Consider the following 14,329-nt stretch of genomic DNA (forward strand, 5'->3'; position numbering starts at 1 on the left):
CGTTTTTTTAGATTTTACGTGCGGTTTTTTTTTGTTTTTTTATTTCTTGCTATTTCTATGCTCGGGTGGCCTCCGCTTCATGGGTGATAGTTTTCGTATTTTTGGAACGGAGCCGGTCGGTCACGTGGGTCCCACGCCTCGCGTACGAAAACAAAGGAGGTTCTGCGTCTTTTAAGACATAAAAGTAATAAGAATGGATAGTATTTCGGGTGCGGTCATACCAGCACTAATGCACTGGATCCCATCAGAACTCTGCAGTTAAGCGTGCTTGGGCGAGAGTAGTACTAGGATGGGTGACCCCCTGGGAAGTCCTTGTGTTGCACCCCCCCTTTTTCGTTGCCCGTTTACGTTTTTTTAGATTTTACGTGCGGTTTTTTTTGTTTTTTTTTTCTTTATTGCTATTTCTATGCTCGGGTGGCCTCCGCTTCATGGTTCATGGTTTTCGTATTTTTGGAACGGAGCCGATCGGTCAAGTGGGTCCCACGCCTCGCGTACGAAAACAAAGGAGGTTCTGCGTCTTTTAAGACATAAAAGCAATAAGCATGGATAGTATTTCGGGTGCGATCATACCAGCACTAATGCACCGGATCCCATCAGAACTCCGCAGTTAAGCGTGCTTGGGCGTGAGTAGTACTAGGATGGGTGACCCCTTGGGAAGTCCTCGTGTTACACCCCCCTTTTTCATTGCCCGTTTGCGTTTTTTTAGATTTTACGTGCGGTTTTTTTTGTTTTTTTTCTTTCTTGCTATTTCTATGCTCGGGTGGCCTCCGCATCATGGTTCATGGTTTTCGTATTTTTGGAACGGAGCCAATCGGTCACGTGGGTCCCACGCCTCGCGTACGAAAACAAAGGAGGTTCTGCGTCTTTTAAGACATAAAAGCAATACGCATGGATAGTATTTCGGGTGCGATCATACCAGCACTAATGCACCGGATCCCATAAGAACTCCGCAGTTAAGCGTGCTTGGGCGAGAGTAGTACTAGGATGGGTGACCCCCTGGGAAGTCCTCGTGTTGCACCCTCCTTTTTCGTTGCCCGTTTGCGTTTTTTTAGATTTTACGCACGGTTTTTTTTTTGTTTTTTTTTTCTTTCTTGCTATTTCTATGCTCGGGTGGCCTCCGTTTCATGGTTCATGGTTTTCGTATTTTTGGAACGGAGCCGATCGGTCACGTGGGTCCCACGCCTCGCGTACGAAAACAAAGGAGGTTCTGCGTCTTTTAAGACATAAAAGCAATAAGCATGGATAGTATTTCGGGTGCGATCATACCAGCACTAATGCACCGGATCCCATCAGAACTCCACTGTGAAGCGTGCTTGGGCGAGAGTAGTACTAGGATGGGTGACCCCCGGGAAGTTGTCGTGTTGCACCCCCCTTTTTCGTTGCCCGTTTGCGTTTGTTTAGATTTTACGTGTGCTTTTTTTGTTTTTTTTTCTTTCTTGCTATTTCTATGCTCGGGTGGCCTCCGCTTCATGGTTGATGGTTTTCGTATTTTTGGAACGGAGCCGATCGGTCACGTGGGTCCCACGCCTCGCGTACGAAAATAAAGGAGGTTCTGCGTCTTTTAAGACATAAAAGCAATAAGCATGGATAGTATTTCGGGTGCGATCATACCAACACTAATGCACCGGATCCCATCAGAACTCCGCTGTGAAGCGTGCTTGGGCGAGAGTAGTACTAGGATGGGTGACCCCCTGGGAAGTCCTCGTGTTGCACCGCCCTTTTTCGTTGACCGTTTGCGTTTTTTTATATTTTACGTGCGGTTTTTTTTTGTTTTTTTTTTCTTTCTTGTTATTTCTATGCTCGGGTGGCCTCCGCTTCATGGTTGATGGTTTTCGTATTTTTAGAACGGAGCTGATCGGTCACGTGGGTCCCACGCCTCGCGTACGAAAACAAAGGAGGTTCTGCGTCTTTTAAGATATAAAAGCAATAAGCATTAATAGTATTTCGGGTGCGATCATACCAGCACTAATGCACCGGATCCCATTAGAACTCCGCAGTTAAGCGTGCTTGGGTGAGAGTAGTATTAGGATGGGTGACCCCCTGGGAAGTCCTCGTGTTGAACCCACCCTATTTTCGTTGCTCGTTTGCGTTTTTTTAGATTTTACGTGCGGTTTTTTTTTGTTTTTTTATTTCTTGCTATTTCTATGCTCGGGTGGCCTCCGCTTCATGGGTGATAGTTTTCGTATTTTTGGAACGGAGCCGGTCGGTCACGTGGGTCCCACGCCTCGCGTACGAAAACAAAGGAGGTTCTGCGTCTTTTAAGACATAAAAGTAATAAGAATGGATAGTATTTCGGGTGCGGTCATACCAGCACTAATGCACTGGATCCCATCAGAACTCTGCAGTTAAGCGTGCTTGGGCGAGAGTAGTACTAGGATGGGTGACCCCCTGGGAAGTCCTTGTGTTGCACCCCCCCTTTTTCGTTGCCCGTTTACGTTTTTTTAGATTTTACGTGCGGTTTTTTTTGTTTTTTTTTTCTTTATTGCTATTTCTATGCTCGGGTGGCCTCCGCTTCATGGTTCATGGTTTTCGTATTTTTGGAACGGAGCCGATCGGTCAAGTGGGTCCCACGCCTCGCGTACGAAAACAAAGGAGGTTCTGCGTCTTTTAAGACATAAAAGCAATAAGCATGGATAGTATTTCGGGTGCGATCATACCAGCACTAATGCACCGGATCCCATCAGAACTCCGCAGTTAAGCGTGCTTGGGCGTGAGTAGTACTAGGATGGGTGACCCCTTGGGAAGTCCTCGTGTTACACCCCCCTTTTTCATTGCCCGTTTGCGTTTTTTTAGATTTTACGTGCGGTTTTTTTTGTTTTTTTTCTTTCTTGCTATTTCTATGCTCGGGTGGCCTCCGCATCATGGTTCATGGTTTTCGTATTTTTGGAACGGAGCCAATCGGTCACGTGGGTCCCACGCCTCGCGTACGAAAACAAAGGAGGTTCTGCGTCTTTTAAGACATAAAAGCAATACGCATGGATAGTATTTCGGGTGCGATCATACCAGCACTAATGCACCGGATCCCATAAGAACTCCGCAGTTAAGCGTGCTTGGGCGAGAGTAGTACTAGGATGGGTGACCCCCTGGGAAGTCCTCGTGTTGCACCCTCCTTTTTCGTTGCCCGTTTGCGTTTTTTTAGATTTTACGCACGGTTTTTTTTTTGTTTTTTTTTTCTTTCTTGCTATTTCTATGCTCGGGTGGCCTCCGTTTCATGGTTCATGGTTTTCGTATTTTTGGAACGGAGCCGATCGGTCACGTGGGTCCCACGCCTCGCGTACGAAAACAAAGGAGGTTCTGCGTCTTTTAAGACATAAAAGCAATAAGCATGGATAGTATTTCGGGTGCGATCATACCAGCACTAATGCACCGGATCCCATCAGAACTCCACTGTGAAGCGTGCTTGGGCGAGAGTAGTACTAGGATGGGTGACCCCCGGGAAGTTGTCGTGTTGCACCCCCCTTTTTCGTTGCCCGTTTGCGTTTGTTTAGATTTTACGTGTGCTTTTTTTGTTTTTTTTTTCTTTCTTGCTATTTCTATGCTCGGGTGGCCTCCGCTTCATGGTTGATGGTTTTCGTATTTTTGGAACGGAGCCGATCGGTCACGTGGGTCCCACGCCTCGCGTACGAAAATAAAGGAGGTTCTGCGTCTTTTAAGACATAAAAGCAATAAGCATGGATAGTATTTCGGGTGCGATCATACCAGCACTAATGCACCGGATCACATCAGAACTCCGCAGTTAAGCGTGCTTGGGTGAGAGTAGTATTAGGATGGGTGACCCCCTGGGAAGTCCTCGTGTTGAACCCACCCTATTTTCGTTGCTCGTTTGCGTTTTTTTAGATTTTACGTGCGGTTTTTTTTTTGTTTTTTTCTTTCTTGCTATTTCTATGCTAGGGTGGCCTCCGCTTCATGGGTGATAGTTTTCGTATTTTTGGAACGGAGCCGGTCGGTCACGTGGGTCCCACGCCTCGCGTACGAAAACAAAGGAGGTTCTGCGTCTTTTAAGACATAAAAGTAATAAGAATGGATAGTATTTCGGGTGCGGTCATACCAGCACTAATGCACTGGATCCCATCAGAACTCTGCAGTTAAGCGTGCTTGGGCGAGAGTAGTACTAGGATGGGTGACCCCCTGGGAAGTCCTCGTGTTGCACCCCCCCTTTTTCGTTGCCCGTTTACGTTTTTTTAGATTTTACGTGCGGTTTTTTTTGTTTTTTTTTTCTTTCTTGCTATTTCTATGCTCGGGTGGCCTCCGCTTCATGGTTCATGGTTTTCGTATTTTTGGAACGGAGCCGATCGGTCAAGTGGGTCCCACGCCTCGCGTACGAAAACAAAGGAGGTTCTGCGTCTTTTAAGACATAAAAGCAATAAGCATGGATAGTATTTCGGGTGCGATCATACCAGCACTAATGCACCGGATCCCATAAGAACTCCGCAGTTAAGCGTGCTTGGGCGAGAGTAGTACTAGGATGGGTGACCCCCTGGGAAGTCCTCGTGTTGCACCCTCCTTTTTCGTTGCCCGTTTGCGTTTTTTTAGATTTTACGCACGGTTTTTTTTTTGTTTTTTTTTTCTTTCTTGCTATTTCTATGCTCGGGTGGCCTCCGTTTCATGGTTCATGGTTTTCGTATTTTTGGAACGGAGCCGATCGGTCACGTGGGTCCCACGCCTCGCGTACGAAAACAAAGGAGGTTCTGCGTCTTTTAAGACATAAAAGCAATAAGCATGGATAGTATTTCGGGTGCGATCATACCAGCACTAATGCACCGGATCCCATCAGAACTCCACTGTGAAGCGTGCTTGGGCGAGAGTAGTACTAGGATGGGTGACCCCCGGGAAGTTGTCGTGTTGCACCCCCCTTTTTCGTTGCCCGTTTGCGTTTGTTTAGATTTTACGTGTGCTTTTTTTGTTTTTTTTTCTTTCTTGCTATTTCTATGCTCGGGTGGCCTCCGCTTCATGGTTGATGGTTTTCGTATTTTTGGAACGGAGCCGATCGGTCACGTGGGTCCCACGCCTCGCGTACGAAAATAAAGGAGGTTCTGCGTCTTTTAAGACATAAAAGCAATAAGCATGGATAGTATTTCGGGTGCGATCATACCAGCACTAATGCACCGGATCCCATCAGAACTCCGCAGTTAAGCGTGCTTGGGTGAGAGTAGTATTAGGATGGGTGACCCCCTGGGAAGTCCTCGTGTTGAACCCACCCTATTTTCGTTGCTCGTTTGCGTTTTTTTAGATTTTACGTGCGGTTTTTTTTTTGTTTTTTTCTTTCTTGCTATTTCTATGCTAGGGTGGCCTCCGCTTCATGGGTGATAGTTTTCGTATTTTTGGAACGGAGCCGGTCGGTCACGTGGGTCCCACGCCTCGCGTACGAAAACAAAGGAGGTTCTGCGTCTTTTAAGACATAAAAGTAATAAGAATGGATAGTATTTCGGGTGCGGTCAAACCAGCACTAATGCACTGGATCCCATCAGAACTCTGCAGTTAAGCGTGCTTGGGCGAGAGTAGTACTAGGATGGGTGACCCCCTGGGAAGTCCTCGTGTTGCACCCCTTTTTTCGTTGCCCGTTTGCGTTTTTTTAGATTTTACGCACGGTTTTTTTTTTGTTTTTTTTCTTTCTTGCTATTTCTATGCTCGGGTGGCCTCCGTTTCATGGTTCATGGTTTTCGTATTTTTGGAACGGAGCCGATCGGTCACGTGGGTCCCACGCCTCGCGTACGAAACCAAAGGAGGTTCTGCGTCTTTTAAGACATAAAAGCAATAAGCATGGATAGTATTTCGGGTGCGATCATACCAGCACTAATGCACCGGATCCCATCAGAACTCCGCTGTGAAGCGTGCTTGGGCGAGAGTAGTACTAGGATGGGTGACCCCCTGGGAAGTCCTCGTGTTGCACCGCCCTTTTTCGTTGCCCGTTTGCGTTTTTTTAGATTTTACGTGCGGTTTTTTTTTTGTTTTTTTTTTCTTTCTTGCTATTTCTATGCTCGGGTGGCCTCCGTTTCATGGTTCATGGTTTTCGTATTTTTGGAACGGAGCCGATCGGTCACGTGGGTCCCACGCCTCGCGTACGAAAACAAAGGAGGTTATGCGTCTTTTAAGACATAAAAGCAATAAGCATGGATAGTATTTCGGGTGCGATCATACCAGCACTAATTCACCGGATCCCATCAGAACTCCGCAGTTAAGCGTGCTTGGGCGAGAGTAGTACTAGGATGGGTGACCCCCTGGTAAGTCCTCGTGTTGCACCTCCTTTTTCGTTGCCCGTTTGCGTTTTTTTAGATTTTACGTGCGGTTTTTGTTTTGTTTTTTTTTTCTTTCTTGCTATTTCTATGCTCGGGTGGCCTCCGCTTCATGGTTGATGCTTTTCGTATTTTTGGAACGGAGCCGATCGGTCATGTGGGTCCCACGCCTCGCGTACGAAAACAAAGGAGGTTCTGCGTCTTTTAAGACATAAAAGCAATAAGCATGGATAGTATTTCGGGTGCGATCATACCAGCACTAATGCACCGGATCCCATCAGAACTCCGCTGTGAAGCGTGCTTGGGCGAGAGTAGTACTAGGATGGGTGACCCCCTGGGAAGTCCTCGTGTTGCACCCCTTTTTTCGTTGCCCGTTTGCGTTTTTTTAGATTTTACGCACGGTTTTTTTTTTGTTTTTTTTCTTTCTTGCTATTTCTATGCTCGGGTGGCCTCCGTTTCATGGTTCATGGTTTTCGTATTTTTGGAACGGAGCCGATCGGTCACGTGGGTCCCACGCCTCGCGTACGAAACCAAAGGAGGTTCTGCGTCTTTTAAGACATAAAAGCAATAAGCATGGATAGTATTTCGGGTGCGATCATACCAGCACTAATGCACCGGATCCCATCAGAACTCCGCTGTGAAGCGTGCTTGGGCGAGAGTAGTACTAGGATGGGTGACCCCCTGGGAAGTCCTCGTGTTGCACCGCCCTTTTTCGTTGCCCGTTTGCGTTTTTTTAGATTTTACGTGCGGTTTTTTTTTTTGTTTTTTTTTTCTTTCTTGCTATTTCTATGCTCGGGTGGCCTCCGTTTCATGGTTCATGGTTTTCGTATTTTTGGAACGGAGCCGATCGGTCACGTGGGTCCCACGCCTCGCGTACGAAAACAAAGGAGGTTATGCGTCTTTTAAGACATAAAAGCAATAAGCATGGATAGTATTTCGGGTGCGATCATACCAGCACTAATTCACCGGATCCCATCAGAACTCCGCAGTTAAGCGTGCTTGGGCGAGAGTAGTACTAGGATGGGTGACCCCCTGGTAAGTCCTCGTGTTGCACCTCCTTTTTCGTTGCCCGTTTGCGTTTTTTTAGATTTTACGTGCGGTTTTTGTTTTGTTTTTTTTTTCTTTCTTGCTATTTCTATGCTCGGGTGGCCTCCGCTTCATGGTTGATGCTTTTCGTATTTTTGGAACGGAGCCGATCGGTCATGTGGGTCCCACGCCTCGCGTACGAAAACAAAGGAGGTTCTGCGTCTTTTAAAACATAAAAGCAATAAGCATGGATAGTATTTCGGGTGCGATCATACCAGCACTAATGCACCGGATCCCATCAGAACTCCGCTGTGAAGCGTGCTTGGGCGAGAGTAGTACTAGGATGGTGACCCCCTGGGAAGTTGTCGTGTTGCACCCCCCTTTTTCGTTGCCCGTTTGCGTTTTTTTAGATTTTACGTGTGTTTTTTTTGTTTTTTTTTTCTTTCTTGCTATTTCTATGCTCGCGTGGCCTCCGCTTCATGGTTGATGGTTTTCGTATTTTTGGAACGGAGCTGATCGGTCACGTGGGTCCCACGCCTCGCGTACGAAAACAAAGGAGGTTCTGCGTCTTTTAAGACATAAAAGCAATAAGCATGGATACTATTTCAGGTGCGATCATACCAGCACTAATGCACCGGATGCCATCAGAACTCCGCAGTTAAGCGTGCTTGGGCGAGAGTAGTACTAGGATGGGTGACCCCCTGGGAAGTCCTCGAGTTGCACCCCCTTTTTCGTTGACCGTTTGCGTTTTTTTAGATTTTACGTGCGGTTTTTTTTTTTGTTTTTTTTTTCTTTCTTGCTATTTCTATGCTCGGGTGGCCTCCGTTTCATGGTTCATTGTTTTCGTATTTTTGGAACGGAGCCGATCGGTCACGTGGGTCCCACGCCTCGCGTACGAAAACAAAGGAGGTTCTGCGTCTTTTAAGACATAAAAGCAATAAGCATGGATAGTATTTCGGGTGCGATCATACCAGCACTAATTCACCGGATCCCATCAGAACTCCGCAGTTAAGCGTGCTTGGGCGAGAGTAGTACTAGGATGGGTGACCCCCTGGTAAATCCTCGTGTTGCACCTCCTTTTTCGTTGCCCATTTGCGTTTTTTTAGATTTTACGTGCGGTTTTTTTTTTTGTTTTTTTTTCTTTCTTGCTATTTCTATGCTCGGGTGGCCTCCGCTTCATGGTTGATGCTTTTCGTATTTTTGGAACGGAGCCGATCGGTCACGTGGGTCCCACGCCTCGCGTACGAAAACAAAGGAGGTTCTGCGTCTTTTAAGACATAAAAGCAATAAGCATGGATAGTATTTCGGGTGCGATCATACCAGCACTAATGCACCGGATCCCATCAGAACTCCACTGTGAAGCGTGCTTGGGCGAGAGTAGTACTAGGATGGGTGACCCCCGGGAAGTTGTCGTGTTGCACCCCCCTTTTTCGTTGCCCGTTTGCGTTTTTTTAGATTTTACGTGTGGTTTTTTTTGTTTTTTTTTCTTTCTTGCTATTTCTATGCTCGCGTGGCCTCCGCTTCATGGTTCATGGTTTTCGTATTTTTGGAACGGAGCTGATCGGTCACGTGGGTCCCACGCCTCGCGTACGAAAACAAAGGAGGTTCTGCGTCTTTTAAGACATAAAAGCAATAAGCATGGATAGTATTTCGGGTGCGATCATACCAGCACTAATGCACCGGATCCCATCAGAACTCCGCTGTGAAGCGTGCTTGGGCGAGAGTAGTACTAGGATGGGTGACCCCCTGGGAAGTCCTCGTGTTGCACCCCCCTTTTTCGTTGCCCGTTTGCGTTTTATTAGATTTTACGTGCGGTTTTTTTTTGTTTTTTTTTCTTTCTTGCTATTTCTATGCTCGGGTGGCCTCCGTTTCATGGTTCATGGTTTTCGTATTTTTGGAACGGAGCCGATCGGTCACGTGGGTCCCACGCCTCGCGTACGAAAACAAAGGAGGTTCTGCGTCTTTTAAGACATAAAAGTAATAAGAATGGATAGTATTTCGGGTGCGGTCATACCAGCACTAATGCACTGGATCCCATCAGAACTCTGCAGTTAAGCGTGCTTGGGCGAGAGTAGTACTAGGATGGGTGACCCCCTGGGAAGTCCTCGTGTTGCACCCCCCCTTTTTCGTTGCCCGTTTACGTTTTTTTAGATTTTACGTGCGGTTTTTTTTGTTTTTTTTTTCTTTCTTGCTATTTCTATGCTCGGGTGGCCTCCGCTTCATGGTTCATGGTTTTCGTATTTTTGGAACGGAGCCGATCGGTCAAGTGGGTCCCACGCCTCGCGTACGAAAACAAAGGAGGTTCTGCGTCTTTTAAGACATAAAAGCAATAAGCATGGATAGTATTTCGGGTGCGATCATACCAGCACTAATGCACCGGATCCCATAAGAACTCCGCAGTTAAGCGTGCTTGGGCGAGAGTAGTACTAGGATGGGTGACCCCCTGGGAAGTCCTCGTGTTGCACCCTCCTTTTTCGTTGCCCGTTTGCGTTTTTTTAGATTTTACGCACGGTTTTTTTTTTGTTTTTTTTTCTTTCTTGCTATTTCTATGCTCGGGTGGCCTCCGTTTCATGGTTCATGGTTTTCGTATTTTTGGAACGGAGCCGATCGGTCACGTGGGTCCCACGCCTCGCGTACGAAACCAAAGGAGGTTCTGCGTCTTTTAAGACATAAAAGCAATAAGCATGGATAGTATTTCGGGTGCGATCATACCAGCACTAATGCACCGGATCCCATCAGAACTCCGTTGTGAAGCGTGCTTGGGCGAGAGTAGTACTAGGATGGGTGACCCCCTGGGAAGTCCTCGTGTTGCACCGCCCTTTTTCGTTGCCCGTTTGCGTTTTTTTAGATTTTACGTGCGGTTTTTTTTTTGTTTTTTTTCTTTCTTGCTATTTCTATGCTCGGGTGGCCTCCGTTTCATGGTTCATGGTTTTCGTATTTTTGGAACGGAGCCGATCGGTCACGTGGGTCCCACGCCTCGCGTACGAAAACAAAGGAGGTTCTGCGTCTTTTAAGACATAAAAGCAATAAGCATGGATAGTATTTCGGGTGCGATCATACCAGCACTAATTCACCGGATCCCATCAGAACTCCGCAGTTAAGCGTGCTTGGGCGAGAGTAGTACTAGGATGGGTGACCCCCTGGTAAGTCCTCGTGTTGCACCTCCTTTTTCGTTGCCCGTTTGCGTTTTTTTAGATTTTACGTGCGGTTTTTGTTTTGTTTTTTTTTTCTTTCTTGCTATTTCTATGCTCGGGTGGCCTCCGCTTCATGGTTGATGCTTTTCGTATTTTTGGAACGGAGCCGATCGGTCATGTGGGTCCCACGCCTCGCGTACGAAAACAAAGGAGGTTCTGCGTCTTTTAAAACATAAAAGCAATAAGCATGGATAGTATTTCGGGTGCGATCATACCAGCACTAATGCACCGGATCCCATCAGAACTCCGCTGTGAAGCGTGCTTGGGCGAGAGTAGTACTAGGATGGTGACCCCCTGGGAAGTTGTCGTGTTGCACCCCCCTTTTTCGTTGCCCGTTTGCGTTTTTTTAGATTTTACGTGTGTTTTTTTTGTTTTTTTTTTCTTTCTTGCTATTTCTATGCTCGCGTGGCCTCCGCTTCATGGTTGATGGTTTTCGTATTTTTGGAACGGAGCTGATCGGTCACGTGGGTCCCACGCCTCGCGTACGAAAACAAAGCAGGTTCTGCGTCTTTTAAGATATAAAAGCAATAAGCATTAATAGTATTTCGGGTGCGATCATACCAGCACTAATGCACCGGATCCCATCAGAACTCCGCAGTGAAGCGTGCTTGGGTGAGAGTAGTATTAGGATGGGTGACCCCCTGGGAAGTCCTCGTGTTGAACCCACCCTATTTTCGTTGCTCGTTTGCGTTTTTTTAGATTTTACGTGCGGTTTTTTTTTTGTTTTTTTCTTTCTTGCTATTTCTATGCTCGGGTGGCCTCCGCTTAATGGGTGATAGTTTTCGTATTTTTGGAACGGAGCCGGTCGGTCACGTGGGTCCCACGCCTCGCGTACGAAAACAAAGGAGGTTCTGCGTCTTTTAAGACATAAAAGTAATAAGAATGGATAGTATTTCGGGTGCGGTCATACCAGCACTAATGCACTGGATCCCATCAGAACTCTGCAGTTAAGCGTGCTTGGGCGAGAGTAGTACTAGGATGGGTGACCCCCTGGGAAGTCCTCGTGTTGCACCCCCCCTTTTTCGTTGCCCGTTTGCGTTTTTTTAGATTTTACGTGCGGTTTTTTTTGTTTTTTTTTTCTTTCTTGCTATTTCTATGCTCCGGTGGCCTCCGCTTCATGGTTCATGGTTTTCGTATTTTTGGAACGGAGCCGATCGGTCAAGTGGGTCCCACGCCTCGCGTACGAAAACAAAGGAGGTTCTGCGTCTTTTAAGACATAAAAGCAATAAGCATGGATAGTATTTCGGGTGCGATCATACCAGCACTAATGCACCGGATCTCATCAGAACTCCGCAGTTAAGCGTGTTTGGGCGTGAGTAGTACTAGGATGGGTGACCCCTTGGGAAGTCCTCGTGTTACACCCCCCCCCCCCCCCCTTTTTCATTGCCCGTTTGCGTTTTTTTAGATTTTACGTGCGGTTTTTTTTGTTTTTTTTTCTTTCTTGCTATTTCTATGCTCGGGTGGCCCCCGCATCATGGTTCATGGTTTTCGTATTTTTGGAACGGAGCCAATCGGTCACGTGGGTCCCACGCCTCGCGTACGAAAACAAAGGAGGTTCTGCGTCTTTTAAGACATAAAAGCAATACGCATGGATAGTATTTCGGGTGCGATCATACCAGCACTAATGCACCGGATCCCATAAGAACTCCGCAGTTAAGCGTGCTTGGGCGAGAGTAGTACTAGGATGGGTGACCCCCTGGGAAGTCCTCGTGTTGCACCCTCTTTTTTCGTTGCCCGTTTGCGTTTTTTTAGATTTTACGCACGGTTTTTTTTTTGTTTTTTTTTCTTTCTTGCTATTTCTATGCTCGGGTGGCCTCCGTTTCATGGTTCATGGTTTTCGTATTTTTGGAACGGAGCCGATCGGTCACGTGGGTCCCACGCCTCGCGTACGAAAACAAAGGAGGTTCTGCGTCTTTTAAGAAGTAAAAGCAATAAGCATGGATAGTATTTCGGGTGCGATCATACCAGCACTAATGCACCGGATCCCATCAGAACTCCGCTGTGAAGCGTGCTTGGGCGAGAGTAGTACTAGGATGGGTGACCCCCTGGGAAGTCCTCGTGTTGCACCGCCCTTTTTCGTTGCCCGTTTGCGTTTTTTTAGATTTTACGTGCGGTTTTTTTTTTGTTTTTTTTTCTTTCTTGCTATTTCTATGCTCGGGTGGCCTCCGTTTCATGGTTCATGGTTTTCGTATTTTTGGAACGGAGCCGATCGGTCACGTGGGTCCCACGCCTCGCGTACGAAAACAAAGGAGGTTCTGCGTCTTTTAAGACATAAAAGCAATAAGCATGGATAGTATTTCGGGTGCGATCATACCAGCACTAATTCACCGGATCCCATCAGAACTCCGCAGTTAAGCATGCTTGGGCGAGAGTAGTACTAGGATGGGTGACTACCTGGTAAGTCCTCGTGTTGCACCTCCTTTTTCGTTGCCCGTTTGCGTTTTTTTAGATTTTACGTGCGGTTTTTGTTTTGTTTTTTTTTTCTTTCTTGCTATTTCTATGCTCGGGTGGCCTCCGCTTCATGGTTGATGCTTTTCGTATTTTTGGAACGGAGCCGATCGGTCACGTGGGTCCCACGCCTCGCGTACGAAAACAAAGGAGGTTCTGCGTCTTTTAAGACATAAAAGCAATAAGCATGGATAGTATTTCGGGTGCGATCATACCAGCACTAATGCACCGGATCCCATCAGAACTCCGCTGTGAAGCGTGCTTGGGCGAGAGCAGTACTAGGATGGTGACCCCCTGGGAAGTTGTCGTGTTGCACCCCCCTTTTTCGTTGCCCGTTTGCGTTTTTTTAGATTTTACGTGTGTTTTTTTTGTTTTTTTTTTCTTTCTTGCTATTTCTATGCTCGCGTGGCCTCCGCTTCATGGTTGATGGTTTTCGTATGTTTGGAACGGAGCTGATCGGTCATGTGGGTCCACGCCTCGCGTACGAAAACAAAGGAGGTTCTGCGTCTTTTAAGACATAAAAGCAATAAGCATGGATACTATTTCAGGTGCGATCATACCAGCACTAATGCACCGGATCCCATCAGAACTCCGCAGTTAAGCGTGCTTGGGCGAGAGTAGTACTAGGATGGGTGACCCCCTGGGAAGTCCTCGAGTTGCACCCCCTTTTTCGTTGACCGTTTGCGTTTTTTTAGATTTTACGTGCGGTTTTTTTTGTTTTTTTTTTCTTTCTTGCTATTTCTATGCTCGGGTGGCCTCCGCTTCATGGTTCATGGTTTTCGTATTTTTGGAACGGAGCCGATCGGTCAAGTGGGTCCCACGCCTCGCGTACGAAAACAAAGGAGGTTCTGCGTCTTTTAAGACATAAAAGCAATAAGCATGGATAGTATTTCGGGTGCGATCATACCAGCACTAATGCACCGGATCCCATAAGAACTCCGCAGTTAAGCGTGCTTGGGCGAGAGTAGTACTAGGATGGGTGACCCCCTGGGAAGTCCTCGTGTTGCACCCTCCTTTTTCGTTGCCCGTTTGCGTTTTTTTAGATTTTACGCACGGTTTTTTTTTTGTTTTTTTTTCTTTCTTGCTATTTCTATGCTCGGGTGGCCTCCGTTTCATGGTTCATGGTTTTCGTATTTTTGGAACGGAGCCGATCGGTCACGTGGGTCCCACGCCTCGCGTACGAAACCAAAGGAGGTTCTGCGTCTTTTAAGACATAAAAGCAATAAGCATGGATAGTATTTCGGGTGCGATCATACCAGCACTAATGCACCGGATCCCATCAGAACTCCGCTGTGAAGCGTGCTTGGGCGAGAGTAGTACTACGATGGGTGACCCCCTGGGAAGTCCTCGTGTTGCACCGCCCTTTTTCGTTGCCCGTTTGCGTTTTTTTAGATTTTACGTGCGGTTTTTTTTTTTGTTTTTTTTTTC

The 14,329-nt window shown here is 46.9% G+C and overlaps 41 non-coding genes across 41 annotated transcripts; all 41 read left to right on the forward strand.

The window, feature by feature from the left end:
• Window positions 1-207: 207 nt before the first annotated feature.
• On the forward strand, window positions 208-326 carry LOC145146857 (5S ribosomal RNA). Its single transcript, XR_013727781.1, has one exon. It is a non-coding gene; the product is annotated as a 5S ribosomal RNA (ribosomal RNA).
• A 230-nt stretch (window positions 327-556) lies between these two features.
• Window positions 557-675, forward strand: LOC145143809 (5S ribosomal RNA). Its single transcript, XR_013724844.1, has one exon. It is a non-coding gene; the product is annotated as a 5S ribosomal RNA (ribosomal RNA).
• A 227-nt stretch (window positions 676-902) lies between these two features.
• Window positions 903-1,021, forward strand: LOC145154918 (5S ribosomal RNA). Its single transcript, XR_013735386.1, has one exon. It is a non-coding gene; the product is annotated as a 5S ribosomal RNA (ribosomal RNA).
• Window positions 1,022-1,252: 231 nt separating this feature from the next.
• On the forward strand, window positions 1,253-1,370 carry LOC145150699 (5S ribosomal RNA). Its single transcript, XR_013731507.1, has one exon. It is a non-coding gene; the product is annotated as a 5S ribosomal RNA (ribosomal RNA).
• Window positions 1,371-1,597: 227 nt separating this feature from the next.
• Window positions 1,598-1,716, forward strand: LOC145149758 (5S ribosomal RNA). Its single transcript, XR_013730606.1, has one exon. It is a non-coding gene; the product is annotated as a 5S ribosomal RNA (ribosomal RNA).
• Window positions 1,717-1,946: 230 nt separating this feature from the next.
• Window positions 1,947-2,065, forward strand: LOC145149960 (5S ribosomal RNA). Its single transcript, XR_013730795.1, has one exon. It is a non-coding gene; the product is annotated as a 5S ribosomal RNA (ribosomal RNA).
• A 229-nt stretch (window positions 2,066-2,294) lies between these two features.
• On the forward strand, window positions 2,295-2,413 carry LOC145146858 (5S ribosomal RNA). Its single transcript, XR_013727782.1, has one exon. It is a non-coding gene; the product is annotated as a 5S ribosomal RNA (ribosomal RNA).
• Window positions 2,414-2,643: 230 nt separating this feature from the next.
• On the forward strand, window positions 2,644-2,762 carry LOC145143810 (5S ribosomal RNA). Its single transcript, XR_013724845.1, has one exon. It is a non-coding gene; the product is annotated as a 5S ribosomal RNA (ribosomal RNA).
• A 227-nt stretch (window positions 2,763-2,989) lies between these two features.
• Window positions 2,990-3,108, forward strand: LOC145154919 (5S ribosomal RNA). Its single transcript, XR_013735387.1, has one exon. It is a non-coding gene; the product is annotated as a 5S ribosomal RNA (ribosomal RNA).
• A 231-nt stretch (window positions 3,109-3,339) lies between these two features.
• LOC145150701 (5S ribosomal RNA) lies at window positions 3,340-3,457 on the forward strand. The gene has a single exon (XR_013731508.1). It is a non-coding gene; the product is annotated as a 5S ribosomal RNA (ribosomal RNA).
• Window positions 3,458-3,685: 228 nt separating this feature from the next.
• On the forward strand, window positions 3,686-3,804 carry LOC145150444 (5S ribosomal RNA). Its single transcript, XR_013731270.1, has one exon. It is a non-coding gene; the product is annotated as a 5S ribosomal RNA (ribosomal RNA).
• Window positions 3,805-4,034: 230 nt separating this feature from the next.
• LOC145145494 (5S ribosomal RNA) lies at window positions 4,035-4,153 on the forward strand. The gene has a single exon (XR_013726464.1). It is a non-coding gene; the product is annotated as a 5S ribosomal RNA (ribosomal RNA).
• Window positions 4,154-4,383: 230 nt separating this feature from the next.
• Window positions 4,384-4,502, forward strand: LOC145154920 (5S ribosomal RNA). The gene has a single exon (XR_013735388.1). It is a non-coding gene; the product is annotated as a 5S ribosomal RNA (ribosomal RNA).
• Window positions 4,503-4,733: 231 nt separating this feature from the next.
• On the forward strand, window positions 4,734-4,851 carry LOC145150702 (5S ribosomal RNA). Its single transcript, XR_013731509.1, has one exon. It is a non-coding gene; the product is annotated as a 5S ribosomal RNA (ribosomal RNA).
• A 227-nt stretch (window positions 4,852-5,078) lies between these two features.
• LOC145149690 (5S ribosomal RNA) lies at window positions 5,079-5,197 on the forward strand. The gene has a single exon (XR_013730542.1). It is a non-coding gene; the product is annotated as a 5S ribosomal RNA (ribosomal RNA).
• A 230-nt stretch (window positions 5,198-5,427) lies between these two features.
• LOC145147608 (5S ribosomal RNA) lies at window positions 5,428-5,546 on the forward strand. Its single transcript, XR_013728507.1, has one exon. It is a non-coding gene; the product is annotated as a 5S ribosomal RNA (ribosomal RNA).
• Window positions 5,547-5,774: 228 nt separating this feature from the next.
• Window positions 5,775-5,893, forward strand: LOC145147679 (5S ribosomal RNA). The gene has a single exon (XR_013728575.1). It is a non-coding gene; the product is annotated as a 5S ribosomal RNA (ribosomal RNA).
• A 231-nt stretch (window positions 5,894-6,124) lies between these two features.
• Window positions 6,125-6,243, forward strand: LOC145148138 (5S ribosomal RNA). Its single transcript, XR_013729036.1, has one exon. It is a non-coding gene; the product is annotated as a 5S ribosomal RNA (ribosomal RNA).
• A 230-nt stretch (window positions 6,244-6,473) lies between these two features.
• Window positions 6,474-6,592, forward strand: LOC145144253 (5S ribosomal RNA). The gene has a single exon (XR_013725266.1). It is a non-coding gene; the product is annotated as a 5S ribosomal RNA (ribosomal RNA).
• A 228-nt stretch (window positions 6,593-6,820) lies between these two features.
• Window positions 6,821-6,939, forward strand: LOC145147681 (5S ribosomal RNA). The gene has a single exon (XR_013728577.1). It is a non-coding gene; the product is annotated as a 5S ribosomal RNA (ribosomal RNA).
• A 232-nt stretch (window positions 6,940-7,171) lies between these two features.
• LOC145148139 (5S ribosomal RNA) lies at window positions 7,172-7,290 on the forward strand. Its single transcript, XR_013729037.1, has one exon. It is a non-coding gene; the product is annotated as a 5S ribosomal RNA (ribosomal RNA).
• A 230-nt stretch (window positions 7,291-7,520) lies between these two features.
• On the forward strand, window positions 7,521-7,638 carry LOC145150391 (5S ribosomal RNA). Its single transcript, XR_013731216.1, has one exon. It is a non-coding gene; the product is annotated as a 5S ribosomal RNA (ribosomal RNA).
• A 228-nt stretch (window positions 7,639-7,866) lies between these two features.
• On the forward strand, window positions 7,867-7,985 carry LOC145149407 (5S ribosomal RNA). Its single transcript, XR_013730266.1, has one exon. It is a non-coding gene; the product is annotated as a 5S ribosomal RNA (ribosomal RNA).
• A 231-nt stretch (window positions 7,986-8,216) lies between these two features.
• Window positions 8,217-8,335, forward strand: LOC145148402 (5S ribosomal RNA). Its single transcript, XR_013729289.1, has one exon. It is a non-coding gene; the product is annotated as a 5S ribosomal RNA (ribosomal RNA).
• A 230-nt stretch (window positions 8,336-8,565) lies between these two features.
• On the forward strand, window positions 8,566-8,683 carry LOC145150703 (5S ribosomal RNA). The gene has a single exon (XR_013731510.1). It is a non-coding gene; the product is annotated as a 5S ribosomal RNA (ribosomal RNA).
• Window positions 8,684-8,911: 228 nt separating this feature from the next.
• On the forward strand, window positions 8,912-9,030 carry LOC145144254 (5S ribosomal RNA). Its single transcript, XR_013725267.1, has one exon. It is a non-coding gene; the product is annotated as a 5S ribosomal RNA (ribosomal RNA).
• A 229-nt stretch (window positions 9,031-9,259) lies between these two features.
• LOC145145495 (5S ribosomal RNA) lies at window positions 9,260-9,378 on the forward strand. Its single transcript, XR_013726465.1, has one exon. It is a non-coding gene; the product is annotated as a 5S ribosomal RNA (ribosomal RNA).
• A 230-nt stretch (window positions 9,379-9,608) lies between these two features.
• LOC145154921 (5S ribosomal RNA) lies at window positions 9,609-9,727 on the forward strand. Its single transcript, XR_013735389.1, has one exon. It is a non-coding gene; the product is annotated as a 5S ribosomal RNA (ribosomal RNA).
• Window positions 9,728-9,957: 230 nt separating this feature from the next.
• LOC145147823 (5S ribosomal RNA) lies at window positions 9,958-10,076 on the forward strand. The gene has a single exon (XR_013728712.1). It is a non-coding gene; the product is annotated as a 5S ribosomal RNA (ribosomal RNA).
• Window positions 10,077-10,305: 229 nt separating this feature from the next.
• On the forward strand, window positions 10,306-10,424 carry LOC145148140 (5S ribosomal RNA). The gene has a single exon (XR_013729038.1). It is a non-coding gene; the product is annotated as a 5S ribosomal RNA (ribosomal RNA).
• Window positions 10,425-10,654: 230 nt separating this feature from the next.
• Window positions 10,655-10,772, forward strand: LOC145150392 (5S ribosomal RNA). Its single transcript, XR_013731217.1, has one exon. It is a non-coding gene; the product is annotated as a 5S ribosomal RNA (ribosomal RNA).
• A 228-nt stretch (window positions 10,773-11,000) lies between these two features.
• Window positions 11,001-11,119, forward strand: LOC145150245 (5S ribosomal RNA). Its single transcript, XR_013731066.1, has one exon. It is a non-coding gene; the product is annotated as a 5S ribosomal RNA (ribosomal RNA).
• A 230-nt stretch (window positions 11,120-11,349) lies between these two features.
• On the forward strand, window positions 11,350-11,468 carry LOC145145497 (5S ribosomal RNA). Its single transcript, XR_013726467.1, has one exon. It is a non-coding gene; the product is annotated as a 5S ribosomal RNA (ribosomal RNA).
• A 230-nt stretch (window positions 11,469-11,698) lies between these two features.
• LOC145147964 (5S ribosomal RNA) lies at window positions 11,699-11,817 on the forward strand. The gene has a single exon (XR_013728863.1). It is a non-coding gene; the product is annotated as a 5S ribosomal RNA (ribosomal RNA).
• Window positions 11,818-12,055: 238 nt separating this feature from the next.
• On the forward strand, window positions 12,056-12,174 carry LOC145154922 (5S ribosomal RNA). The gene has a single exon (XR_013735390.1). It is a non-coding gene; the product is annotated as a 5S ribosomal RNA (ribosomal RNA).
• A 230-nt stretch (window positions 12,175-12,404) lies between these two features.
• On the forward strand, window positions 12,405-12,523 carry LOC145147682 (5S ribosomal RNA). Its single transcript, XR_013728578.1, has one exon. It is a non-coding gene; the product is annotated as a 5S ribosomal RNA (ribosomal RNA).
• Window positions 12,524-12,753: 230 nt separating this feature from the next.
• Window positions 12,754-12,872, forward strand: LOC145150334 (5S ribosomal RNA). Its single transcript, XR_013731152.1, has one exon. It is a non-coding gene; the product is annotated as a 5S ribosomal RNA (ribosomal RNA).
• A 230-nt stretch (window positions 12,873-13,102) lies between these two features.
• On the forward strand, window positions 13,103-13,220 carry LOC145150652 (5S ribosomal RNA). Its single transcript, XR_013731463.1, has one exon. It is a non-coding gene; the product is annotated as a 5S ribosomal RNA (ribosomal RNA).
• Window positions 13,221-13,447: 227 nt separating this feature from the next.
• LOC145144710 (5S ribosomal RNA) lies at window positions 13,448-13,566 on the forward strand. The gene has a single exon (XR_013725715.1). It is a non-coding gene; the product is annotated as a 5S ribosomal RNA (ribosomal RNA).
• Window positions 13,567-13,794: 228 nt separating this feature from the next.
• Window positions 13,795-13,913, forward strand: LOC145154924 (5S ribosomal RNA). The gene has a single exon (XR_013735392.1). It is a non-coding gene; the product is annotated as a 5S ribosomal RNA (ribosomal RNA).
• Window positions 13,914-14,143: 230 nt separating this feature from the next.
• On the forward strand, window positions 14,144-14,262 carry LOC145148307 (5S ribosomal RNA). Its single transcript, XR_013729197.1, has one exon. It is a non-coding gene; the product is annotated as a 5S ribosomal RNA (ribosomal RNA).
• The last annotated feature ends 67 nt before the right edge of the window (window positions 14,263-14,329 follow it).

The sequence above is a fragment of the Lactuca virosa genome, chromosome 1 (assembly GCF_052849685.1).
Source record: "Lactuca virosa cultivar CGN04683 chromosome 1, Lactuca_virosa_CGN04683_v6, whole genome shotgun sequence".
Lineage (NCBI taxonomy): Eukaryota > Viridiplantae > Streptophyta > Magnoliopsida > Asterales > Asteraceae > Lactuca > Lactuca virosa.